This window comes from Lactuca serriola, chromosome 2 (assembly GCF_051521515.1).
Source record: "Lactuca serriola cultivar US96UC23 chromosome 2, Lser_US96UC23_V15, whole genome shotgun sequence".
Classification (NCBI taxonomy): Eukaryota; Viridiplantae; Streptophyta; class Magnoliopsida; order Asterales; family Asteraceae; genus Lactuca; species Lactuca serriola.
This window is the reverse complement of record NC_136409.1, coordinates 114,878,211-114,885,147: the sequence shown is the minus strand read 5'-3', so window position 1 is coordinate 114,885,147 and position 6,937 is coordinate 114,878,211. Positions and strand designations below refer to the sequence as shown.

The window sequence follows — 6,937 nt, the reverse complement described above, 5'->3', positions numbered from 1 at the left end:
AATCCTAACCTTCGTCCGACTTTTCATTGCCCGACGCCCCCTTGGGTAGATTGGTTGGAGACATGGAGCGAAGATCAAAATCAACCTATGTCGTTTAATGGAGACCGAAGCTTCTACAACGTAAACGAAGGGAGCTCAGCAGACAGAGTTCTACCAATCCTGATCTGTAGAGTTGCCCGAAACGAAATTCAGGGCAGGACGGCTCTCCAAAGTATTGAAGAGGTTAACGCCAATGCAAGAATGCATACCATTCGCACAAATCGCCTCGAACACACAAGTGAGAGATTTGAGAGAAACCATGAGACCCTGCTACAAACACTATCCGAAACCCGAACCGAAGTCATAGAGCTCCGAGTCCGTCAGAGGGTGTACGAAAGATACTTGCTTGACATGGAACGTCAACTGGTTGAACTGAGAGTTCACCAGAGGGATGACCGCCACCAGTAGGAGATGCTTTACTTTCCTTCTTTGTTTTAAGGGATCGTTTTCCTATATATGTCCTATGTGGCATTTTTCTATGAAACTATCTTGTAATGTAAGTACTTTAGTTAGGCCTTTATGCGGCCAAAAACCTTTCTACTCCGGATATGATGTAAGACCTTCTACAAGGTCAATTTTTCCCAAACTTATTACGTCATGAATATCAATGATATTGACAGTCGGCTAACTTCTGTGTCATTCGTTGCTCGAATACTTTCATCATACTTTCATTGGAGTCTATCTGAAACTTGCTTTATTCAAGTCTTTTGACTATAGTAATTTAACTCCGGAATCAATTTCAAGTCTCTTTCAAAGGTTGGATCATATTATCCACCAACCAATAATACCTCGGCTTGAACGACAAAACGTCTTGAGACCATTCTACGAACTTACTTCTACTCTTTACTAGGACTGCATCATAGGGATGTAGGTCAAACCTTCGCGGACATACTTCTATTCCGTACTAGGACTGCATCATAGGGATGTAGGTCAAACCTTCGAGAACATACTCTTACTCTTTTCTTGAAAAATCGAAATTCATCTAGGTTCAACCAAAACAGCTCACGAACTCATTTTCTTTTCGTGTAATAGAACCATGTCATCATCTGGAAATAGTCAGCCGAACAACGAAACCCCTATCCTTCATATCAACGCTGCTACATTCCAAGTCATGATAAACAGCTGCCGTGTCAGCTTTCCTTGCACACCTCAGCTCTGGCAACACAAACAAGACTGACAAAGGAGTTAACAATTCCAATCGTGGTAACGATCCGACAAATCAACAAATAGTAACATTCGCCAACACCCAAAACAACAACTCAGAGTTCAAGAAACGAAATTGTCAAGCCCAAATAGAACACAAGCGATTTCAAAGGCTTCCCATGCGACAACAACCAGTGGCAACTCCTGCCACCTCAGCACCAGTCAAGCGTTATGAGGGAACACTCCCGAAGTGTAACAAGTGTAACTATCATCATAGCAGAGCTTGCCGAGTATTGCAATGAAATAATTGCAACAAGATGAGGCACATTGCTCGTTTCTGTAGAACCACCTCCACCACCAGAGCCAGTCAGGTTTGCTATAGGTGTGGTGAGACAGGACATTATCATAGGAATTGTCCAAACGGAAAGAACAATGAAAGCACCCACGTCCACATAACTCCGACTCGACACCTCGCTTCCACCACCGATGCTAGTACCAGCCCGATATGTCACCAATGCGGTGAGATTGGGCACTTCAAGAAGGATTGTCCAATAACAAAGAACTCCAGCTCAGACGGGAGAATACTAAGGATCACTGCCGCAGGAAAGACTACTCCAGACCCACGTTAATGTAATTAAGGCATTTCGTTGTAACAAACTTATAAACTGTTTAAAACTAGTGCAACTAGAGTCTTATCTTTTGCGAGATCCCATCAGTATAGGCACCCTCGTATTATCATACAACTTGAGTTAATTCGATTCGCACAATACCAGTTTCGTGCGCACATCTCTTTCTTCGAAATTGTCTCTCTAGCGAAGCCGTCATTCCAGAACACTGAAGTACTCATGCATAGAGTACCTCATGTTTCTTATCCTTTCCGAAGAAACCTCAGCAAACCTCCCCGACGTACCACTCGTACAGTACATCAAGTTCAATCCAAAGACCCATACGGTTGATCTATCGTTGAAGAATGTATACATAGGGGTGGTATATAATCAAGGTTCTACAGGTTTAGAATTGATGATTCCACTTTAACTTCTTTTCCTCGTTGGGATGTGAGGTTAAAGAAGAATCATTTATTCGACTACCTTTTCAGTCTTAATTATATACGACTCGTATACACGAGACTGTGATTGATGAATCATGTATGACTTCTAATATGAGCTTTAGGAAGGAGACTGTCCAAGACTACGAGTAATCGCATCGTCATGCGAACAAACTTAGAACCCCATACGACTCTTGTAACCCGATCGCCCTACAGTCTCACACCAACAAAGATACAAGAACCATCTGGACAGCTTAACGACTACTCAACAATAGAATGAGAAGACGAAACTCCTCACCTTTGATAACTCCAGTCTTATTCTTCGAGAAGACAGACTTCAGTGGGTGCGATCATACCAGCACTAATGCACCGGATCCCATCAAGAACTCCACAGTTAAACATGCTTGGGCGAGAGAAGTACTAGGATGGGTAACACCTTGGGAAGTCCTCATGGTGCAGACCTCGACAGGATTTCCATTAGAAATCATTACCTTCTGCCTCACATAGATGAATCAGTTGACCGACCGCAAGGAACGATGTACCTTTCAGAAATGGACCTAAGATCCGAATATCACCAGTTACGAGTGTAAGTGAAGGATGTCCCGAGGACAATCTTCCAAACTCGATGCAGACACTACGAGTCCGTAGTGATACCCCTCGGATAGGACCAATACGCCTGTAGTATTCATGAACTTAATAAATAGGGTACACCATTCTTACTTGGATCAGTTCGTCATTGTCCTTATGAATGACTTACTTATCTACTCTCGTAGCAAGAAGGAAATCATAAAGGGCATCTACAACAAACCATGGAAACATTACGATCAGAGAAGATTTACGCGAAGTTCTCTAAATACGAGTTTTGGAATTGAAGAGTCGAATTCCTAAGACACACTATTAGTGATGTGGGAATTCTTGAGGACCTTTCCAAAGATCAAAACCGTTGAGAATTTTTCAACACTGAAGACGCTTATGGAATTCACCAAATTCTAGGTCTCGCTGACATACTATCGTAGTTCATTTAGAACTCGTCGCGGATTATGAAACCTCTTACGACTTTGACTCAGAAGGGAGTGGCCCTTGACTGGGAAGAGAAGCAAGAGGAAGAAACCTTTGGGATTCCAAGTGAGAAACCAAATCCTTTTGGAAGTCTCACTCTGGGAAGGCTTGATACGCTTCGGAAAGCGTGGAGAGCTAAATCCAAGAGAGTTAGGAGCTCCGAGATTCTTGCCCGAATCGGCCCTGTAACTCACAAACCCAAACTTCACCGTGAACTCAGTAACATACATTTTACCCTTCACGTCTCGAACTTGAAAACGTACCTTTCCGTCAGGACTCTCATAATCCCACTCGACGAGATCGAGATCAACGAGAGTCTCGCCCTCATGGAAGAACCGTAGTAACCATTAATCGAGAGGTCAAGTGGACGAAGCAACGCCGCCTCCCATTAGTGAAGGTTCGCTGGGATACCAACCGAGGACCCGAATTCACTTGGGAGCGCAAGATTCAATCGATTAGGAAGTATCCCCATCTCTTACTCAATTATTCATGCCTACTCCGTTACCTAAATTCTAATTTCGGGACGAAATTCCTTCTAACGGGGGGATGATGTGACAACATGGAATTTCTATTCTGTACAATCATTCAATGATATAGAAGTCAAAACAGTTTAACTTTCAAACTTTTTGGATTAAGTTTTAGTATTTAATAGTTAGTACTTCGGGAGATATCAGGAGAGAGGATGCCCTAGGGTTTATTGTGCAACAATAATATTCCAAAACACCAAGAGTTTGGAGTTTACGGACTAAAAAAAGGTGTTTACGGCCGTAAACCCTAAATGGGAGTATAAATATGACACTTAGTCATATTTTACCATTTTTCACAAATTCAAGATCCAAATCTCAATTCTCTCTCAAGTATCATCCAACATTTCTTCAAGATCTTCAACATGTAAGTGTTTCATACCCTAAAAAGTCGATATCTAGCTTAATCTAGTGATCTTACACACTTCCATCCGTGAAATCATTCCAAAATGTGTAGATCTTCAAGGTTCACCAAGAACACACACTAGTGTTCTTGGACTTTTAGCACCTTTTCAAGCTTCTATCTAGTAAGTACTCCTACCCTAGTGTATTGTAAGCCTTGTTATACTTCTTAATCAACTAGAAAACACCAAGAATCAAAGGATCAAAGTTGTTTACGGTCCAAGAACACCTTGGATTGTAAACCCTAAAAAGGGTGCCAAAGTGTGCCCTAGTCCCTATTAAGCCTTGGAAACTAGCATGGATCCCTTCCTTGATGAGCTTAGCACTTAAAAACATCAAAAGACCATAAACCATATGGGTTTACGACAGATACCCAAAGGCAAATGGTCCAAGAACCGTAATGTGACATCCCCAATTTCACGACTAGAAAAGACCGATTTGTTTATGCTTTGTTGCGGAATTTTTCCCCAAAACAAAATATGATAAGAATTTATCAAAGCATTTCTTAAAGAAAAATATTTTCATTATATAACAAAATCTCGGGATGTCATGGTCCGATACAGACACATAAGCATAAACAGAACTTACATTTATTTATACTAATGATTTACATCTCCTTTAATCTCTTAGTGCAATATGTCTTCGTATTGATACCTGTGATACAAAGAAAACTGAGTGGGTAAGGCTTGGGAGCCTGGTGAGCATATATGGTTTTCAACCCACAATAATATAATTATTATATTCAATCATCAAACAATCAACCCAACTACCCATCCCCATTATCTTCTTTATTTCTTAAGGTTTTACCTTAAGAATCGACTATCCTTCCTTCATTCGTTCCTAAGGAATTGACCTAAGGAATTTGCACAAAGTCCATTGCTGCATGAGGTTAATCTACATAGTACTAAATCCATAGCTACCAAGGTTCATAGTACTAAATCCATAGCTACCATGGTTCATCTACACTGTACTAAATCCATAGCTACCATCGTTTTATTATGAGGCACTAAATCTATAGCTGCCAGGGTTTTTAGAGTACACCGGTGAACATCAAGTCCACAACACCTACAAGTTGCGAGCTTGCTAGTGTTCCACTGGACTGTCTAGAATAGTCTGTGGTTGTCATCCCTACTCTGCTGAATGACGGGGGCCATCGTTTGGGTAAAGGTTTCACTCATTTTTCACCTGTCACCCTCATCTCATGATCTATATCATCTTTCGTCTCATCCTCAAACTCATCTTTCATCACACACCAACTATTTCATCTACCCATGTTCTACCCAACATATTTGTAGATATAAATTACATATACATAATTTAAATTATTTAAAAACCTATATAAAACATTCGTTCAACATCCATCTTAAGTAAACAAACAATGTATAAACACATAGCACGTATTTCATAGCAAATACTTCATATCTATGTGATAGAAGAAAGTAACTATGCACTCACGCATATAAACAATATATATATATATATATATATATACACATAACACATATTTTATAAAATACTTCATATCTATGTGTAAGATGAAAGTGACTATACACTCACTTGATCAGAAGATGATCGGACAGCACTACGACTTGTAGAAGTAGTATTCTTGGGAAGATCTGGAAGATCTTCACAAAAACCAGGCTCCTCGTGGGCAGGGCTTCGGCTCGGGAATCTCAATTCTCGGGATCTTCTGGACTTCAAAACTTGCTTCGGGGCTCGGGAATGATATCGGGGCTTCGGGATATAATTGGCACACAAATCGAGGCAAAAACTTAGAGAGAAGAAAGAAAATGAGCAAAGAAAATGGTTGATCTCGGTTTCTATTTATAGACTGCTGGGTCTGGGATTACGTTGGGCGTAATTTTGGAGTATGCTAGGCGTAATCAGAATGTTGGGCGTACATAGAGTACGTTGGGCGTACATAGAGTATGTTGGGCGTACTCTTCAGATAAGTTTTAGTATGTGTGCCACGATCTTCAAAATTCATAACTTTCGCATACAAACTCCGTTTTTGACTTTCTTTATATCCACATGTAGGTGAGATTATGCTCTACAACTTTCATTTAGACTCCGTCGGCTAATTTTGACTTTATTTTTATTATATTATTTTTTAGTAGGCCAGGACTGGAAAACTCCGTTATAAATTCATAAATTCTTCATCCGACGTCCGTTTTCATCTATCTTTTTACCGTTGGACTACAATCAACAAGATCTTTGATTCTCTTTTAGATTGTTTCGGCTAAAAACTGCTCGATCTCAAATCGAGTATTCGGGCTGCACACCGCTAAGTCGAAACTTAGAAAAATCATAACTTCCTCATACGAAGTCAAATTCGGACGTTATTTTTATGCACGCTCATGGTTTAAAGAACTCTAAAACTTTTGTTTAGATCGCTAAGGATAAATATCAATCTAACGCAAATTCACTTTTTACGTCATTCAGCGTCGTGCCGATTCTGTCGCGAAACTTCGATAGGTCATAACTTCTTCGTTATAACTCGGATTTCGGCGTTCTTTATATGCACGGAAACCTTGTGACATATACTACAACTTAGTTAAGGTTATTCATTATAAATAATCTTCTATCAAAAGTGGTTTTTGACGCTTATCGTCTCTTAATTGATTAGCCCTGATCTAGGGGCGTTACACGTAAACTCCATTTAGGAGTGAAATGGTGCCCTAATCACTTCCATAGGGTTATACTTCAAGTAGAAATGCTTCTAAGG

The 6,937-nt window shown here is 40.3% G+C and overlaps 1 pseudogene; it reads left to right on the top strand.

The window, feature by feature from the left end:
• Positions 1 to 2,569: 2,569 nt before the first annotated feature.
• Positions 2,570 to 2,689, top strand: LOC145091053 (5S ribosomal RNA; annotated as a pseudogene).
• Positions 2,690 to 6,937: the final 4,248 nt, after the last annotated feature.